Source organism: Canis lupus, chromosome 17 (assembly GCF_048164855.1).
Source record: "Canis lupus baileyi chromosome 17, mCanLup2.hap1, whole genome shotgun sequence".
Taxonomy (NCBI): Eukaryota; Metazoa; Chordata; class Mammalia; order Carnivora; family Canidae; genus Canis; species Canis lupus.
This window is the reverse complement of record NC_132854.1, coordinates 56,001,326-56,022,674: the sequence shown is the minus strand read 5'-3', so window position 1 is coordinate 56,022,674 and position 21,349 is coordinate 56,001,326. Positions and strand designations below refer to the sequence as shown.

The 21,349-nt window shown below is 43.4% G+C and overlaps 1 long non-coding RNA gene across 1 annotated transcript in view; it reads right to left on the bottom strand.

The window, feature by feature from the left end:
- Window positions 1–17,380, bottom strand: part of LOC140608157 (uncharacterized) — a 109,264-nt gene extending 91,884 nt beyond the window's left edge. Inside the window, exons 1-3 of the long non-coding RNA XR_012010182.1 lie at window positions 10,496–17,380; window positions 7,616–7,995; window positions 6,732–6,790 (exon numbers count right to left, since the gene is read on the bottom strand). This is a non-coding gene — a long non-coding RNA (uncharacterized lncRNA). The remainder of the gene's footprint in view (window positions 1–6,731; window positions 6,791–7,615; window positions 7,996–10,495) is intronic.
- Between the last annotated feature and the right edge of the window lie 3,969 nt (window positions 17,381–21,349).

Sequence of the window (21,349 nt, the reverse complement as noted above, 5' to 3'; positions counted from 1 at the left end):
TTTTTTTTTAAGATTTTTTTTATTTTTTCATGAGAGATTCACAGAGAGAGAGAGAGGGAGGCAGAGACACAGGCAGAGGGAGGAGCAGGCTCCACACAGGGAGCCCGTGAGACTCCATCCCAGGTCTCCAGGATCACGCCCTGGACTGAAGGCGGTGCTAAACCACTGAACCACCGGGGCTGCCCAAAATCGGTATTTTTTTTGAAAATGTATTTAAAATCAGTATTTGGGGGCAGCCCGGGTGGCTTAGCAGTTTAGCGTCACCTTCAGCCCAGGGTGTGATCCTGGAGACCCAGGATGGAGCCCCACGTCAGGCTCTCTGCATGGAGTCTGCTTCTGTCTCTGCCTCTGTGTGTGTGTGTCTCTCATGGATAAATAAAATCTTTAAAAAATAAAAAATAAATAAAATCAGTATTTCGAAAATGCCAATTTTATTTTTTTTTAAATTTTTTTATTTATTTATGATAGTCACAGAGAGAGAGAGAGAGGCAGAGACACAGGCAGAGGGAGAAGCAGGCTCCATGCACCAGGAGCCCGATGTGGGATTCGATCCCGGGTCTCCAGGATCGTGCCCTGGGCCAAAGGCAGGCGCTAAACCGCTGCGCCACCCAGGGATCCCTGAAAATGCCAATTTTAAATACATTTTTTTTCTGGCCCCAAAGAATTTGCTAGCATTTCTGCTATAATTTCTGCTATAATACCACTAGCTGCACACATGCATCTGTCTAGGTGCTTGATGATTCACAAAGCCAGTATAAGCTGTTGGCTATTGTCCATAAATGGCTATCACTATTCTTGGCCCTAGACACCATCATTTTAAGAGTTCTCCTTACTGCATAGCTTTCAAGGTCCCCGGTTCTATAGGATGCAGTGAGACATTCAGACCTTTAGAAGTGGAGACAGTTTTTAACTTCTCATTGAACTTGGTGCTCCATTCTATGAAAGGGTTTAAGCACAGAGAAGCTCAAGGCACACCGAAATGGTGCATCAACTTTTTTCAGGTGACACTCAGTCCCACTGACTTTCCAAGTATCTGTCACCAAAGCATCTAACACACTTTGGAGAAACTCCCAGAGCTCTGTGTGCTCACAAACACCACAGGCTTCAAGAATATCAATCTTCCCTTGCTAGCCCTCAAATTGCTCTCAGAGGTGCTAGGGACCCATCATATGGCACTCAAAATGTGGAGCCCTGGCAGCCTGCTCCATGCTGGAAAGTTCTGGCAGATAATCATCCCTGCATCCTCGGTCCCATTTAACTCCTCCGGTTCTATTCTCTCACCCAAATGTGAGTCTGCTTCGTGGGTTAGAGTGAAAAAAGAAGAAAATAAATTAATCCTAATTTCATCCATGGAAAATTTAGGACCATTCTGTTTACCTACATGTTTTTAAGCCACGTTGCTTGAGGTATAATTTATACCGAGTAACATTTATCCTTTTTAGGTTTACACAGCTCTGCTGTTTTTAATCCAAAAATTCAGAAACTCCTTCTAACAAGGGTCCTCCTAGGATGGCAGGGAATCCACTTAGAACCGCAAATACAGCACAGGTCTCTAACTTCTGCACTTACATTTTTGCCCTTCAAACCTCCAGACAAGTGATAAAAACCGCTTTTGAACACATAGAAGTAAAGGGCATAGAAATTTCGGTTTTCTATTAGGCCCTGAGAGACTGAAATGGCACCTTTGAACTCAGTAGAGCTATTTATATATGTATTAATAATGCCTTTTTATTTTCTGTATTTCTGTTGCTTTGACACCTGGGGCTTTGCTGACCCTCGAGGGACTGTCCCTCCCACGGCTAGCCAAGTCTCAGAGGCAGTAAATGACTTGTCTGCAAGTGTGCCTTTTATATGCAAACCAACCAATCCAAAGCCCACCCACCCACTCCCCATACACACACACACACACCTCCTCTCTCAGACTCTTCCATACTGAGCCACTATCTCCCTGTCCTAATCACCCCAGGGCCATGTATTGGACAAGTAGGATGGGCCATGTACTGAACAAGTAGGATGGTCCCTGTAGCCCAAATTCACTGCAATTGTTCAAACTAGCCGATCCTAAGCCTACTTACCCTGCCCAGCTTGCATTTTCCTGCAGAAACTATAATAAAGACACTTGCCTACATTTTCCCTGCACTCACTCCCTCTGTGTCCGGACCAACTCTGGTGCTTTCCCATGTGGCCCTACACCGCACGGCGTGCCACCCTCCTCTCAGGAACTCTGAGTCATAGCTATCTTTTCAATGGCTGTCATCTCCTGATCTACTGGCCTCACCATGCCCACATAATAGTAAAATGCACATTTTAGAATGATACAAATCCCCACGTTACGGATGTTTTACAAAGTATACGTCCTACTGACTACCCAAAGGGCTCTTCCCAGGACACATGCCAATGACTGCTCGGAGCCCGTTAATAGCAGCACACAGGTGGCACAACAGGCCACCTCCAATTCTCTGTCACCGTACCCTTAACAGTATAAACAGTGCAGGAAATGGTTTGGTGAAATTTAACATAAAATTCATTCATTCAGATATTCACTGAACATCTACTATAAACCAGGTAGTACCAGAGACTCGGGAGAAAAAATACATTGTGATCCAGACTTCCTTGAGCTTCTAGCATTAAAAAAAAAAAAAAAAAAAATTAGAAACCACCATCACCTTGTGTTCTGTAGAGTGCAATGGACAGTCATCCTGCTCCTGGCCTCCTAGCTGTGGTGTCATGGGAGGCGGGGGGCAGCTCAGAGACTCCAGCAACAAGGCAGCCAGAACGGAAGCTAAAGGTATTGGCAAATATAAAGGATGAACAAAAAACTCTTTGGCTTTGTGAATGCATTTCTTCTGCTTCCCAAACCTTAGCCTCTGGCCTTCCCAGTTATCTTAATTCATTAGTATTTGACCTCACACTTCCAAGAAGTCTCTATTTCTAAAAAATAATATGGTTCACCTTCTGGGTCATATATTGTGATATTTGGCACATCTGCCTCCCATTTCTTGGCCAAACAAGGAATGGAGTCGAGCCAGAACAGATGGCTGGCCCAGAAGACTTTCTTACCAGAGGAGGCACCAGCCATCGGGATGTCCTAGTGAAGGGCAGTAAGGAGGGCTTGCTGGTCGTGACTGCTTTTTATCAAATATTCCCACCACTCTATACTAAGGCACAAAGAAGAATTGGCCTTGCTGGCTCCCTCTGGTTGGATGGAGCCACTTGACCAATTTTATCCAGTGAGTTGTAAGCAGAAGAGACATGGGTAGTCACTTCTACATTAAGAATATGATTGTCGGGGATCCCTGGGTGGCTCTTCCTGGGATGCCTGGGTGGCTCAGCGGTTTAGCGCCTGCCTTTGGCCCAGGGCGCAGTCCTGGAGTCCTGAGATTGAGTCCCGCATCGGGCTCCCGGCATGGAGCCTGCTTCTCCCTCTGCCTGTGTCTCTGCCTCTCTCTCTCTCTCTCTCTCTCTCTGTCTGTCATGAATAAATAAATAAATCTTAAAAAAAAAAAAAAAAAAAGAACATGATTGTCAAAAGGGAACTCGAGGGCTCTGCTGCCCAGGGTGGTCGCCAATCACGACATGTGCTTCCTAAGCCCTTGAAATGGGGTTGGGCCAAACTGAGATGTGCCATAAATATGGAATACTCACACTGGATTGCAAAAAGCTGGTATCCAAAAACGAAAGTATATACAAAAATGCACTAATAGATCTGATACTAATTACATGTTGAAATTATGTTGGATTCAATAAAATCCGATAAAAATTCGATAAAATTTATTCAAATCAACTTCACCTTAATCATCTTCCCTTTACCTTTTTAATGTGGCTACTAGAAAATTTAAACTTACATATATAGCTTATATTGTATTTCTACTGGACAGTGCTGCCCTAGAGCTTCCCCCCCGCCCCCCCCCGCCCCGCCACCACAGCAACTGGGAATGTGCCAGATAAGGCTGACTTCTAATGACCAAGGGCCTGGGGTAAGAACGACAATGATGTGGAGAGAGCCCTGCAGCTCCCCTCAAAGGCCATGCAGCATAAGCAAGAAAAACCCATTTATCACTGTAAGCAGCCAATTGCCACAACATGATCTAGTCTATTCTGATACAAAGAAGAATGAAGACAACAAGACACCAGGAGCCAATCTGGGTGAAGGTGAGGCAAGACACTTGGTAGGAGGGAAACACAGAAGGAAGAAAGGTTCCTTATATCATGACCTTGCCTATAATCACTTCCGTGCATGTGTATACATGTGCACGCACACACAAACACACACACCTGTTTATTTCTATGGAAGAGAAGAAGCCAGGATGTGAAGTGTTCTTTTTTGCCTTTTTGATTCTTCAGACCACAGGTCTCATAAGGAACCTGGCTTGCACAAGTAGTTGATGCTGGAGCTGTTAGCTTGGCTATATAGTTCCCATGCACGATGACAGGTTTTCACCTCATTCCTGCGCACAGAACCACTTCTGCTATTTTACTTCTAGGGCTGACAGTCACCATAATGCCTCATTCAATGTGTCCTCTTAAGTTAATTCAAGACTCATGGTGATAGTGCAGGAAAAAATAACAACAACCCTGGGATGAACAGCTTAATGGAATTCTGAAGGCACAATATAAGGGTGGACTTAGCCATTTGGTCTTCAACAAACATTTAGGAAGGGAGATCATGAAGTCCCCTTGTAAAGGAAGTGTGAATGGTATCTCTGAAGATGAGTTCACCAAGAATCAGAAATCCAGATTCCTCTACCATTCACCTATCGGCTAGCTCCCCATTCCCTTCATCCATTATGGGTATTTTGGCAATAATAGAACCTTTAACGGTAGTTTAAAATAGGGATTTATCTTTCTCATATAACAAGAGGTTTGGGAGTTGTTAGTCCAGGGCTAGCCTAGCAACTCCACAGTCATTGAAAACCCAGACTCCACCTATCTTTCCTTCCACCTTCCTAAGCAGATTAAAGTGTTGTTGCCTCATGGTTATAAAATGACTGCTTAGCTCCACCACCATGCACACTTTCAAGACAGTAATAAGAAAAGGTGGAGGAATTAACCTAGGTCCCATCCCTGTGGTACAAAAGGTGGGGCAGATGCTCAGGCCTCATACTTGGGGTTAGGAGCATATTTTAGAGAGACAGGTACAGGAGAGATGTACTTTCTTCTCCTGAATCTATTGGCCTTGACTCAGGGCTTCATGGGCTGGAAAGAAGGGACACCTTGGTGAATTTTTTCTGCTCAGATGTTCTTTTTGCAATACGTACAAAACACCATATATGCTGGTGACCTTGGACCTGATAGCCTTGGTTGAAGGGCCTCTGCTTCACATGCTTCCAGAGATGCCCCCTGCCACATACAATGATCATTTTTACAGGAAAAGTGACCAATAGTTTAGAAAGCAGCACCTTAGGATTACAGTATATAACCTGTGATGGCTCATCCCTGGACTGTCCTGCTAATCCCACCCCTTACCTCTTTCCCACACCATCATCAGCACCAAACAGAACCACCCAAAAATACAACAGGTTCTTACCTCATGGCAGCTGATTGGCAATTCATCCCCACCAAAATCTTAGCAAATAATAACCAAGCATCATGTCCTTAGGAGCACCAGATATTAACTGGCTACTGTAGAAGTATCCAAAGCTCTTTCTAGAGCCTGGGAGTCATGGGTAGTTACTGCCCTGACCTAAGAGAAGAGGTCAGTTCTCTGGAGGCAGCCTGCCTCGCTCCCTTCCATCCCACTGTTGGTTCTGGTTCTGGTTCCGGTTCCCCCCAGAGGCTGGATGGGATTTTCCGCCACTCCAGACTCGAGAGGCCAGCTGCACCCATTCAGCAAAGACAACTCTCACAAGTGGTGTTTCTGGCTGCGTAAATTGCCCTGCAGCAAAAAGAGCTAGTGCTAATTTAGTGTTCGTTTCTCATCAGCTGAAATGTTTTTATTTTAGGAGGGAATTGGTGAGCCATAATTATTATTGATCTCTGTGACAGCAATCAGAGAAAGCTTTCGTGTACCCTCAAAAGAGCAGGACCAGAAATAGATACAGTGTCTTTCTTGGCCAATCAGAGTTTCTTCTTGCTCTAAATTGATTTTATAGCCATCGAAAGAAAAAAAAAATGAAGTTCTACATAGTAAATGTCCTAATCCCTCCCCCCTTACTCCCCTGCCAGTATTTAAGAGGCTTTCACTAGGACCCTAGCCATAGTCTTAGAGAATGTCTTACCTGACTTTCAACAGATGGATGTTAATGGGATATTTATTTACAGAGTAAAATTAAATTGGAGCTGCATCTTAATGCACAATTTACATAATCAGCTTTGTTCTGAACTGATGAGCTGTTTTCAACAGCACTTGGGACCTTGCCGTCACAGCTGCCTCAATGCTGTAGCCACTGAGAATAGAGATTAAACAATTTCCTAAAGCTAGAAGTCTTGATGAGGATCTATTATCCCATCCTGGAGACCTCATAATTTCTCTAGACACTGGCATGGGATCAAAGTTCCATGTTCACTTCTTGCCACCATTCAGGATCAAAAGAAAGATGTTCAATGTGCATTTGGAAACCATTACAGTCATGGCTAATCTCCACGCTAACCCTCACTTCTAAAAAGTTGATGGCATTTCTAGTTTTAGAACACCTCACACTCCAAACAACACACATAATTACCAACTTGCCACACCATGTGCTTGAGGAGCCTGGAGGAAATCTTTCTAATGATGAATTTCATTGTAATACCTGTGCACATACGGCTGGTCTCCAAGGAGAGCAGATCATAGGCAAGACAGGTTCAGAGCCTGGAGGGGCACAGGGAGTAAATGTTGAGGCGGAGAGCCAGGCTGGCAAAACTGGATCCTTAATAAAGAACTGTCATCTCCTTATCCCTACCCCAGCCCAGAGTGCAGTACATTGACCATATGCTTCCTGTCTTTCCAACCCATATGAGCTCGACCAAGGCTATGAAAAGCACTGCTTCTGAGACAAGTCAGAGTAATAAACACTTCCTGAAAACACGTTAAGTTTGTTTTAACTCTCTCAACAGCCTTAAGAGATAGCAATATTATTCCCCTCTCCTTTTACAGATGAGAAAACTGAGTCCTAAAGAAGTAAGTAGGCCTCAACTCCCCCAGTGAATTAAATGGAATAATCAGAATGTGAACCTAGGCTGTCTGGTTCCAGAACACAACTTTCGCACTATGCTCTCTGCAGTCTCAGGGGGCAAAGTCTCAGTAGACCAGAAGTTCCCGCTTAACAGTAAGAAGAGGCTTAAACAAGACTTCCATTCCTTGGGGCTGTGTTTGCTAATGTCCGTTCTTACATTGGGCAAACACATAAAATCCAGAAAAGGAAGGTTGGTTTATTTATTTTTTCCTTCATTTGTTTATTCATTACAAAATGGCTTGTAAGGCATACTTGAAATATAGTAGAAAGGGCAAAGCCATACCTCCTGGAGAGCAAGCAGTGTACACCACTGGAATCTCTACAAATGTGGGATTTTGTGATGTCAACTGTTTGTCTAAAGAAAGTCCAATTCTGACAGAAAGGTTTATATACATGAAACCTGTTCCTAAAAATCACTGAGATCATTAGAGAAAACCAAAGGTAGTAGGAGAAACATTCACCTGGGAGTTAGAGGAGTCCAGAGACTCTTCTACTGGTTAGGCATTGAACTCTCAACTCATGGATCTATGTTTCATGATGGGTTAAATGGCTATTGAAATCTTGTTCGTGCGTAAAATCCCAATTCAATTCCATTGCAGGCTTCACACTTGCTCTGGAATGTTCCAGGAACCACGAGATGAGAGAAGAAAGGTGGTTAGCTTCCTTGGTCAGGTAGTCAGTCAGTCCAGGCAGGAGAGCACAGCACAAATATGATGCAAAATTAGGGAGTACCTGGGGACTCAGTCGGTTGAGCATCCAACTCTTGAGCTCAGCTCAGGTCTTGATTGTAGGGTCATGAGTTCAAGCCCTGCATTGGGCTCTACGTTGGGTGTGGAGCCTACTTTAAAAAAATATATGAGGCAAAATTAGGAATGTATTTGCCTCCTAATGGGGATGCCCTTTCATGGGTTCAGTCTGTTGAGGTACAACATCTTCAACTGAACATAATCCAGTCATTTACCCCAGAATGCCTGGTGTACCAGAGCCTCCTTGCCTCTCATTGCTTTACTAATATTTGCCTTGTCTTTCCCCTTGCCCCAGGATCCTGCTGTTTACCCATACTAATGGGTACTAAATGTTTAAATGACCTTTCTCAGAGATATTTTACTTTTTAATAGGGGCCTGCTAGAGAGATAGTGATTAAATTTCAGTTGCGTTTCTAAAACAGTAGCAATTTGGGGGCAAGACAGCAAGTTGGGAGAGAGATGACCATTGTAGTAGGTTGAATGATGGCCTCCCAAGACATATGTCCATTTCTAACCCCCAGAAATTGCAAAGGTGAGCTTTTTGATGACCTTATGTATCTTTGTAGATATAATTAAGTTAGGATCTCAGAATGAAATTGTCCTGGATTACCCAAAAGAGCTTTAAACCCAATGATAAGTGTCCTTATAAGAAACAGAAGACACAGGGCACCTTCGTGGCTCAGTTAGCTAATCATCTTGACTCTCGATCTCAGCTCAGGTCTTGATCTCAGGATCATGAGTTCAAGCCCTGTGTTGGGCTTCATGCTGGGCGTGGAGCCCAGTGGAGCCTAGTGGAGCAAAGCCTAGTGGAGTGGAGCCGAGTAGACTGGAGTGGAGTGGAGTGGAGTGGAGTGGAGTGGAGTGGAGTGGAGTGGAAAGGAAAGGAAAGGAAAGGAAAGGAAAGGAAAGGAAAGGAAAGGAAAGGAAAGGAAAGGAAAGGAAAGGAAAGGAAAGGAAAGGAAAGGGAAGACACAAGCGTAAAGGATGTAAAGATGGAAACAGAGACCAGAGTGGTGTAGCTATAAGCCAAGAAATGCCTGGAGCCCCCAGAAGCTGAAAGAAGCAAGGAGGAATTCTTGAGCCTTCAGAGCTTAGTCATGATCATGGAAGCTATCTGCCAAGTTGCAGACCCACGCTCTTTGTGGCATGCTTCCCCACCAGCCCTACATACCTACATTGAAGATGGGGAGTAAATGTCTACATTCATGAGACCCCAAATTGGGATCATGAAGAAAAACTCAGAGGAATAAAATCTATAGTGCCAGGACATGCTGAAGAAAGAACATCATAATTTCCTAAAATACTACAGGAAGGTTTAACATAACAAAGGAGACTAATAGAATAAAGAAATAATGGAATTAAAATGAGAAAGGAAATACTTAGACAAATATGTGACTGTCAAGAACTAAAATTAGTCTGCAAGATGATTTCTATAGGTAGGTGATGGAAGACTTGTCACTCGGAACAGTTAAAGCTAAATCAGTCTGCAGGATACAAACAGAAGTGAAATGCATCACCAGGGCCATATTCAAATAATTCAGAAAGAAAAAGAAAACTATTCTTTGAGGTAAAACAGTGCTCTCTGAAAATCTGCACTTAATCTTTGTGCAAATCAAATTTACCTGGCAATTGCTTGTCTACTTCTTTGCACAAATCAGGGTTTTTTTTTAATGCATGCAACTTTCCTAGGAGTACCTAGTCAAGGTTAGGAAAACATCCTCTACCAGCAGGACAACCAAGTTACCATAAAGATTATTTCAGCAGACTCCAAGATCTGACTTCTAGACACCAAAGTCTCTCTCTAGGTGCTCAGGTGGTACAGGTGCAAATGTGGGTGGGCCCTGTGGCTCTGGTATAGCCCCATCTTTAGCCCACAGCTTCATCTCTCTGTGTCTCCCTCACCTACACAACACAGCAGATTACTCCGAGGGCAACGACATGGTTGTTTGAGCTAACCCACCACTGTGACACCACCTGACCAACCTGCTCTGGCCACAGTGTGCCCATCTATAGAAGGAGGAGGAAAGATGGGGTGTCCCCCACCCTCCCAGCACTCAGGCCCAGCTGCCCTCACAGATAAAGCCTAGAGAGGGAACACGCTTCACCTCCTTCGTAAGTCAGGGAGGCTTTGCATAAGCTCCCCATCATAAGTGATTCCCAACAGCAAATAAGGGTCCTCTTCTAGCATGCTTGTTCAGATCACGTGTTAACATGCTAAGAGACACGTACAAAAAGGCAATGACGTGGGGCATTTTTACTATAAATTTTCTAACTCTATTGTATGTAAATAGTTATCAGGAGCATGCCATTTAATCTCATCTTTTTCTCCAAAGTAAGTTACTTCTATTTAAAATGTGAAACGTTCCTGTCTCTCACCCTCCCCATCCCACCCCACCAGCAACCCCCCCCCCCACCCTTGCAGCCCCTCCATGATCTAGACCCTGTCTCTATCTTGGATTCATGTCCTCTTTCCTTCTGCCTCACCCCTCAGCTCAGCCACACTGGCCTCCACACCAGGCTGCTCCTACCCCAGGGCCTTTGAATGTGCCACTCCCCGCCTGGCAAAGTCCCCCATCCCCGACCCCAGTTCCTCACATGGCAGCTCTTTCTCTTCATTCATCTCAGCTCAGATATGTCAAAGAGCCTTCCAACGTCTGCTTTCCACTCCAGCACATAAAGACCTTGGGCATCTTCATTCCCTTCCATTCTCACAAGAAAGTCTTTAAAGACTAGAGATCAATGACTCTTCTTACAGAAATCAGAGAATTGGGGTTCCAGGGAAAACTGCCACCCCTAAGCTGGAAAGACAGAAAGGAGGATACAGGGAACCACAATTTACCGGCACAGAAACTTCTGTGGGAATCAATCCTGTACTAGGGTAGGAAAATCAGAACTGTGGACAACTCTGAGAGGGACCCATTTATGGAGGACCCTCACGTTTTTGTGACTTTTACCTCTAGGAGTTCCACCAGATTCTCATATGGAAGACTAGGGAAAAATCCGCTCACGCTTTCTGCAGAGAGAGGAGAAGCAGTAGCCATTTTGAAAGACATCAGAACATTCTATTCAGGCAGCCCGGGTGGCTCAGGGTTTTTTAGCGCCACTTTCAGCCCAGGGTGTGATCCTGGAGACCCGGGATTGAGTCCCATGTCAGGCTCCCTGCATGGAGCCTGCTTCTCTGCCTGTGTCTGTGCTTTCTCTCTCTGTCTCTCTCATGAATAAATAAAATCTTAAAAAAAAAAAAAAAAAGAAAAAAAAGAACATTCTATTCTCCTTAATAAGGCCACTCTCAAGAGAAATGGTTTCATCAGAGCCTACCTAACCTGCTGGGGTTTTATCAGAGCCCACCTGGTCTTGGAAAGGAAAATACTTAACTCCAGCCCCTCCAGCCATCCTGTCCCTCCTAAATGAGGGAAATCTAAGGGGCACCTATGAAGGTCAAAGCCACCAGCCCCCTGAAAGACGGAGACTACAGGACACTCTCTTGCCCACATACCTTCACATCACATGGATGAGGATCCTGTATAATAATCAGGGAATATAACTAAAGACCTGCACAACTTGGATCTTATTTAAAAAGTCTCAAAGAGGCCTTTCCTGACAATCCTGTCTCAAACTGCCATACACACCTTGCAACCTAACAGCTCCTTCCCTATTTCTTCGTAGCGTTTAGCATCACCTAAGATTATCCTGTGATAGGATTACCTGTTTGTCTTCCCTACTAGAATGTAAACCTCATGTCTGCACTGAACCTCAATGAGCCCCCAGTGTCTATGACAAAGCCTGGAACATAGTCAGGTGTTAAAAGAATATATGGCAAATTACTGAGTAGCCCATTGGCGTATGCCTCATTAGCCTGCCGTTTTCACTCATGACGTATGTTTTGATGCGTTCCTCTTCTTTGGATCTTTATACACACACACACATATATAAAGTATGTGTACGTGCTTTGTGTACGTATAGATAATATGTGTATTTTATATATACACTGTACTCTAGCTAGCTATACTCTAGTTCTTTGTGATGAAGGATGACTTAATGCTGCTATCCATACACACACATATCAAAACTGTTCCATATTGAAAGACGTCAGCCGCGGTCACTGGGCAATCTCTATCAGGTACACAGTCATGGAGAAAGGAGAACTTTGTAGTGCAGGGTAAGATTTAGGGTTAGAATAAGATTTGGGATCATGTTTGCCCTCATATCCATTAATATTTCTTTGATAGTGCCACCATCCACTTGCTCTATTTAAAAGATCTTTTTTTTTTTTCAGTATATGGGAGCATTTCAATTCTTAGATACTAAAATTAGTTAATGTCAAAGAAAGCCTTGGTAGTTTGAATATTAGCAAACCCCTGGGGCCCCTGAAATCAAACAAATGAGTTAGACTATGATGATCACGTCTTCCCTTGCTAACACCATAAGGATCTGTTGTATGTAGCAGATGGCATACAGACTTGCTCTCTCATTACACCTTCCCACAGTATGCCACCCACATCAGGTCAAAGTTAATTCTTGGGGCAGCCCCGTTGGTTCAGTGGTTTAGCGCCACCTGCAGCCCAGGGCATGATCCTGGAGACCTGGGATCGAGTCCCACGTCCGGCTCCCTGCATGGAGCTGGCTTTTCCCTCTGCCTGTGTCTCTGACTCTCTCTCTTTCTCTCTCTCTCTCTTGAATAAAATCTTTAAAAAAAAAAAAAAAGCTAACTCCTCCCCACCAAGAGAGCCCATTATCCAAATCACTGCTGTAACCTCTGTCCCCTTTCTCACTTAAATATCCAGAGGCATCACTGCCTCCTTCTGAGGATGATCAATGAAGTAAAGGGGTCATTGTGACCTAACCACAGTGTCCTATTAGAGCTACCTAAGGAGGACATTTCCATCTTAGTGACCTCTAAACAGTCTTGAGTGAACATTTCTACAGCTGTTGGGCTCCAACCATAGTTCTAAAGGGAGCATGTCCTCCAAACGTGTGTGTGTGTGTACATGTTTGCAAGATCAAGATGTATGATTTTTATAAACTTTTGGTTTTTACAAATGACAGCATCACTCTCTAATCTTGACCCTGAATCGGTGTTTATATATATATAAATAATCTTGGAAATGGTAGTTTTCTACCAGCCAATAGCCTACAGACTCTAACAACTAAAAGAACACTAAATCCTCAGGGCAGCAGCAGTGGGGATATAAATCACCATGAGCATCAGTATCAGACCGTTTCCTTACTAATGCACAATTCTCTCTCCTCTTGTCTCCCTGTTTGGGATATCATGTTCCTTCTCAACCACTGCTGTTAAAAAACAGTAAGATTGCTAAGAGAGAAGTGTTCTGCTATATATTTTTAATGCTACTGACTTCAGTATTCCAATATTTTGAGCCTTATGATCCATTGCTGGTGGACAATTTAAATCAGACCCCATTAGCAAAGGGCACAAAAGCACTGAGTTTTTAGCTAAACTACCAGCAGAAGAGTACTATGGCTGTCGTCCACACAACCCCTTGTGTTTCTTAGCTACTGAGCAGCTACTGTGTTCCTACTGCCTGACACTGTGCCAGGCAGTAGGAATTTCTGGATGATTAGCCTTGTCCTCAAGGAACTGTAAGATCAAGAGGAGGGACAGATATAAAAACAAACTACTTCTTGGGACGCTTGGGTGGCTCAGCAGTTGAGGGTCTGCCTTCGGCTCAAGGAGTGATCCCAGTCCCGGGATCAAGTCCCACGCCGAGCTCCCCACAAGGAGCCTGCTTCTCCCTCTGCCTGTGTCCCTGCCTCTGTGTGTCTCTCATGAATAAATAAAATCTTTAAAAACAACAACAAAAACAAACAAAACAAAACAACTTCTTGGAATATGCGATGAGTTGATCTGGTAAAAAAAAAAAATCCCATGGTTAGGAATAGGGAAGACAAAAAAGAGGGACCCTTGGCCTAACCTTGAACATTAGGAACATTTTCTGAAACAAATGATTCTTAAATTGAGTCTTGGAGGATAAATAAGAGTTGCAAGATACAGGAAGAGTCAAAACATGTTCCAGATACAAAGAATCACATGAGCAAAGAATGATACCTAAAAGGCTGAAGACATTTCCACATTATGACCACAAAAAAGCCAGAGTGGTGGGAGGTGGGGCCTATGAAAGGAGAGAGGTCTGAGCAGCTTGGATTTTACGTCATAAGCCTTTTTTCCATTGTGGCACACGTAGTAAATTATACCTGCGTGGAATATGGGGGGGAAGGGGTGATAAATGAGGCTGCTCCCAACCCTTTGAGCTAAAGGAATCAATATTTCTGTACACCTATAATCCAATCCAGCATACTAGTAGGGAAGGTCCGCAAAAAGAAATAAGGAGCCATTAAAAGCTTTAAGGGAGAGTTATAACACAGTCCAAGTTGTGTTTTAAATGGCTCACTCTGGCTGTGGCGTGGAAAATGGACTTACTTAGGATTAGACCACAACAGACAAGCCAGGAGCTGAAGCAGGTTGATGGCTATACAGATCAAGAGAAAGAGACAAGTTCAGAAAACTTGGAGGAGGTCAGACTGGCCAAATTTGGTGATTTATTACATGTAGGAAAAAAGAGAGAAAATGAAGTATGTCTCTCTGGTTTCTAGCAGAGGTGTTGAATGAATATATAAATACATACATTTATTTTGTCCAAAAGATTAAGATCTTTCTCCATTAATCACACCGCACATACAGAACTAGAGAGTTTTGTTCGTGTTTTAAAGATTTTCTACGACAAACACACACTAAGGGTGTTTGACATCCTCTCTTCTTTTCCCTCTGACTACCAGAGCCAATACTCTTAAAGGGATACAATTTTAAATGTTAAGAAATAAATCTGATTTTCTGTGTGACAGGCTGACATTAAATTCTCCTTAGCTTGGGGCCCTTGCCATCTTGCCAGATCTAAGAGCACTGCAGGGGGCCTTCCTCGGCTTAAATAGCTCCTTTGCCTCTATTCTTTCCAAGATATCAGGTGTCAAGATAACACCATGGGTCTCAAGTCCTTCAAACGACCTTGAGATTAATGAAGCTAACCATTGGGCAATATTGGTACATCACATCACAACTCCAGTGAACACCTTTCTGAAGAGTTCTAAATCAAAGGGGCTTTAGACACACCAAATGATACCATTAACATTCCCTGGAAGATACAAAAAAAAAGGTTCAGGAAACCACACTGGTTTGCACCTATACTGAGTGCATCGGGCCCCTTTCAGGTCCTCGGCAGGCCAGACTACAAATAATATTCGCCCATGCTGGATGGATGCCCCAGGAATTGCACAGAATTCTCCTCCTGTAAAACAAACTTAGGTTTCTTACATAATACATGGATCTAGTTTGACTCAGATGCACAATGGGAGAAGTTATATTGTAGACTGGGTATTAGATGCTATTGAATTGGGTTAATTTGGATATAGGTATGACAATAATATAGTGGTTCTATTTTCTTAAAATGAAACAAAATGTCTATCCTGAAGTACTTATGGGACATCTAGGATTTGCTTTTAAAAACTACCAAAAGAAAGAAAGTGTGGGGGGTAGGAGATAAGTGAAGATGGGCTGTGGATTGATCTTGGGAAGCCACGTAATGAAGGCATAGGGGCTCATTATAGCTTCTATGTGTGTGTGAGAAAATTTCCGTCCTAAAGCTTTGTTCTACTTCTACTTCGTACATTGACCACCTATTAGATCTGAGTTCTCAGAACCATGTTAAGCCGATCTGCATTAGTTTTGGGCAACAAACTGGGGCTGGGTAAAGGCAGATCTTTCCAAGTCATTGACCCTGCTGCAGTAATATAATAATCATAGCCACCATTCGTTAGTCCTCATTATATTCCAGATGCTGAGTTAATCATTTTGGGCACATTAATTTATTCAATCCTCACACTAAATCTGTATTTAAGAGCATAATAAGCAGCTCAGATGCCAACTTTAGACAGCCTTTCAATACCATAAAAAATTATTGTAGCTAAATATACTAAAATTTTTTTTCAAAAATCTTTGAAGCAGTTTTCTATGAATTATTCTAAATTCTATAATTTTTTAGACGCACATAAAAAGAACCATGATGAAAGTGGGTAAAACTTCTTGAGTGTTTACAGTGTACTAGTCTCAGTTCTAAGCACTTTCTATGTATTTTCTTATCTAATCCTCACAACAACCTGTAAGGTAGTATGATGGATTAAGTGTATTGATGGTCCTAATTAATGGATGCCCTATATCCATGAGGAGCTGGGATGCATTTCACATCCCTCGAAATCTGAACTGGCCTCACAACTTGCTTTTGCCTATAGAATGTGGTCAACAGAAGTAAGGACAGACCAGTTCCAGCCTAGATTTCAAGACACCTTGCCTACTGCTTTCTTTCTTCCTCTTGAACCCTTGCCTCTGCCATGGGACTAAGTTTGGGGCAACTAGCATGCAGATGAGACACCACATGAAGGAGAGCTAATGGGCCCTGTCATCCAACCACTGGAAGCAGAGCCACCACCTAACAACCTGCCAGCTAACCAACAATAGGTTGAGCAGATCCAGCCATGACCAGAACTGCCTGGTTGAATCCAGCCCAACTGAATACATGATTAGAAGCCATTAAGTTTTGGGATGGGTTTAGATGCAACAACAGCTAACTAAGTGAGATAAGCAGGTGCCACTTGTTTTCACTAGAAAAAGGAACCATGATAGAAAGGTGTCTTGCCTGAAGCCTCATAGTGAGTGGTGAAGCTTTGAAACGTACTCAGAAGCCTGACTCTGAATTCCACACTGCTAGTGCAGAGCTCTTCAGAGTAGATGATCTTCACTAAAGACATGGCAAGATGGGAAGCTACTGGGCTCTAACACCCAATAGCCCAATCATGACCAGAGATTACTTCCAACCACCTGGCAACACAGATGTCCCCATCCTTCCTCACTAGGCCAAGTACATCTTCCTAGAGCTCTGCTAGCCCTTCCCAGGAGAAGGGATCTGAGTATAATCTCCAAGAGACAAAGAGGCCATTTGGTTAAATTTATATTGAATTCTAAAGGAGCCCAGTAGGGACCCTGAGAAACAGTGATGTGTAACAGAATTGCGAAGGCCAGAAGAATATAAAGTAGTAGCTGCACTCAAGTCAGAGACCCACAGTAAACAGTAAAGTTTTATTTTATCCTAAAGACCTTGGAAAGCTAGTGATGCATTTTAAATAAGAAAATAGTGGGATAGCATCCACACATTTAAGAAAATCAGTCTGACTGCAATTGCAACATGGAGAATGGGCTGAAGGTAACCATGCAGATCTGGAGATGAATGCAGAGTTGAGCAGTCACCCAAAAGATGACGGTAGCCAGGACTAGGGTCATGCTCATGGAAATTGAAGGAAGTATAAGGATCCAAGAGCTGTTTAGGAGGAAGGATCACCAGGACCTGGTAATGGATCAAATGAGTGAAGGAGAGGGAAAAGGCGAGGATGCCCCAATCATCAGGCCACAAAAGGTACTTACAACCTGGTAATTCTACTCTGTTCCACAGTGTTCCTGAGTGATGACTAACCAGTTTCTGAAAACGATTTGGGCTCAGTCTTGCCATGGTGAGAAGAATTCTGATGGAGGGCTCTGAGTCAACATATCTGCAAAGAATAAAGGCAGGCTTAGAGAGAGAAAATGTCAAAAATTAAACAGCCACTTGTCTTGACAGCATTAAAAATAATCTGTCACCTGCTCCTAACTTTGTTCTTGGTTACAAAGGCCATTGTTTGAGTGAACAAAGAGGGTTAAGGAATTTGGAAGAACTATTTACCCAGAGAAACTGAGAAGAGCTCAGGCTGGAGGAGATTTGCATGTGAATGAGGAAGGGGGTGGGCAGCTACAAACACAAACATTCTGTGCATAGCAAATAACACAACAGCTCAAAATCTCATTCACTGGAGAGAACATGGTTTTCAGCAACTGCTGTGGTAGTTTCGGATCTGAAAATGACCTGGCCTTTTAGTAAGAGCCATTTCCCATCTGATGAATCAAAAATTCAATCCAAGGACAATAAACTGGTTAGTGAGGACTTAGGGTCTCCACCTTCCTCCATCAGAACCTTGCCCCAGCATGCCCTCCTCTCAGCCACTCCCCATGCTGCCCAAAGTCACACTGGACTCTGTCAAGCATTCACCACGTGCAGACTGAGGTCACTCCATATTATGAAAAGTCCTTAGAAAAAGGGAGAGTTCAAGAATAGAATCTGAGTATACAAAAGCAAGAAGATTTTCTTCAGAGTTGTTTTGATTCTGGTTCCTCTCATTGGCATACTCTGCTACACTCAGAATGCCTGTTCTTACATAGGTGATTTTCCTACTGGAATTCCTTCCCTAAACTAATTCTGGGGAACTTTAGTTCCCATTAACTAGCTAGTTGTTTTAGGTTGTGAATATTCTTCTCTATTTGACCTGACCCTTAACTCATGGGCCCTACACAGGCCTACGGATAGGACTCAGCCAATTCAGTAGGAAGATTCAGTTGACCCCAGCAACCAAGAGTGCCAGTTAGCCATGCCAAGAGCCAAATGGGAGAGGGATAATGCTTAGCTCTCTAAAGCCAAACCCTAGAGGCTCAAGCCAAAATCATCCCTACAAAGAGAAAACAGACTCAGCCATTAGTGACGGACCCAAGGAGGCAGAGTGGAAAAAGGAGCGGAGATGTTTAAAGGAAGTGCTCCCTGAAGAACGAAATTCACTGTGTTCCTCAAGAAGTTAGCTCCCACCAAATGTTAGCTAATCTGTGACAGATTGCACCATACAATGAAACATTGTTTTGAAGTAAATCTTCCCCACTCCATAAAAATGACATTTTATGGCTTTTCTTGCTAATTTTTCACCCATTTAGATTCTGCTTGACAGAGAAAGTTGACATAGTTAAGTAGTATTAAGTCCTCTGAGCTCCCTCAGCTGGCAAAAAGCCCCCACCTGCTGTTATGTAGATTAATCCAAGTTAAATATTTGTCACACACACATAGGGAGAGTCTGCCTTTTGTCTTCCAGTTGTCTGGAGTCACAGAAATCAATTTGATTTCATCCAAAAAAAAAGAAGAAAAAGAAAAAAATCCTACACCCTGGGGTTATCATATTTACTTAAACATATGGCATATCATGATGCCCTGCATGATGCATTTACCAAATGGAGGAAAAAAACAACTCCCAAGGGCCAGAGGCCCATTAGCAACAACTTCCTATTTATCAAATTTGGGTGGCAACAAGGGGATGAATTACTGAGCTTCTATGTGCACATCAGTCCCCTCTCCTCCTGTGTATAGAATAGATGTGTAGTCACTAATTGGTAAGAGAAAATACTATCCTTGTTTTCCTTCATTTGGAATCTCTGACACTATTTTGGGTAAGACTCAACAACTTCCCAAATCTGGAAAATAGGCACAAAAAACATTTTTAAACTTAATTTTCAGAGGCCAGGCTTACTTGGCAACATGATCTACTAGGAGTTTGAGATCTGCAGCCATGAGGTCTGTGTTGAAGTCCCTGCTTGGCTCTTATTAGCAGGCTAACCTCTACTAAATCCCTGGCATTCCAGTCCCTAAAGCTGCAGAAGAAATGGTAATGTCTGCCACACATGTACCGAGGATCATGGGGGTCACACCAAGTGCAAAGTGCTGGGCAACTGCCTTTCACTCACCTTCTGGAGGTTACCCAAGGCTCAGAAATCTAGCCAGCATGAGCAATGGGTTAGGAGTGAGGATATTCCAGTCTCTCACTCACATCGGTCACAACAGTTTCCCATCAACAAAGTGGATAAAACTCCTCCTTTCCCTCACATGTCTCCTCCTGGAGACCCATTGCTAGTGAGTGGAATAGGATACTGAGAATCCGTTTAGCTCAAGGACCACTAACCTAATCCCTCAATTTTGTAGCAGAGTGGAACACCTGGGGAACTTTTAAACATAAAAAGTAAGGAATTTGGAAAGAATTATCTACCCAGAGAAACTGAGGAGACCTCAGGTTGGAGAAGATTTGCATATGAATGAGGAAGGGGATGGGCTGCTCCAAATACCAACATTCTTGAAGTGCTGCAAACAACTCAGAGGCTCAAAATCCCATTTGCTGAAAGGAACACAGTTTTTAGCTGCAGCAGTTTTTTTCAAAGCCCTTGAGGTGGCTCCACTATATAGTAAAATTTGGGAACCTCAACCTAACTCCCTCTAGAGTCACCCAAGTGTTCCTTTCAACCTCTTGGTTCTATACTCTGTCCTAGAATCAAAGCCCAGGACACTAAATTTTGAGCCTCTGTGCCTCCCTCCAGTAAGCCTGGGAGCCATTTACCCCATCACTTACCTCCAGCTGGGTAATGTGAACCATGAGTAAGTAGAGGGCACCCAGGGAATAAGGTGGTGAGCCTCAAGTTGGGGAGAGCACAGGCACTCCTTTCCACATTGGGTGAACAGCAGGGTCACATAAAAAGAGATTTTGAGGTCAAATAAAATTGGGCTATTCTCAGCTTACCAAAGTTAAGCAGATTTCTTCATTGCAGGACTTCTCAGATTCTTTAAGTTTGATTATAAGTCTGTGAGAGAGGATTGTGACAGCATTTCTCCCCATGGAGCATGTCAAGGACTAGTGTTTCAAAGAATATACTCTGAGAAACTTAGAGCAATGTTGGGGGTAGGGAAATTTGGCAGTATCTGGAGACACCCTTGGTTGTTACAGTTGGGAGTTGTTTACTGGCATCCAGTGGACAAAGGCCAGGGATGCTGATCAACATCCAACATGGAGGGATCCCTGGGTGGCGCAGCGGTTTGGCGCCTGCCTTTGGCCCAGGGCGCGATCCTGGAGACCCGGGATCGAATCCCACATCAGGCTCCCGGTGCATGGAGCCTGCTTCTCCCTCTGCCTATGTCTCTGCCTCTCTCTCTCTCTCTCTCTCTCTCTCTGTGACTATCATAAATAAATAAAAATTAAAAAAAAAAAAAACAAAAAAAAACAAAAAAAAACATCCAACATGGAGAACCCCCCATGACAAAGATTTACCCGTCCCAGATGTCAATAGCATTGCAACTGAAAAGCCCTGGCCCAGAGTGACCTCTTCTCCTACAGGCCATCCTTCATGCCATAGCTTCAGAAATGGAAGACGATGAAAGAAAAAGACAGGAGAGAGCAGACAGGAGTAGGGGGGAAAAGGAGGAAAATAATGAAATGAAAGAGGAAAAACAGACAATAATGAAGGAAGAGGCTAGGGGGTGGGGGACAAAAGAAGACAGATTCATAAGTGCCTAAACTCAGAAGTGACCAAGATGTCCTCCCGCAGGTTGAATGGATAAACAGTGGTACAGCCACACGGTGGAATCTTACTCAGCACTAAAAAGAAATGAACTATCAAGCCATGAAAAGACATGGAGGAAACTTATACACATACAGCTAAGTGAAAGAACCAACCTGAAAGGCTCCATACTATGTTTTCAGTATACAACATCT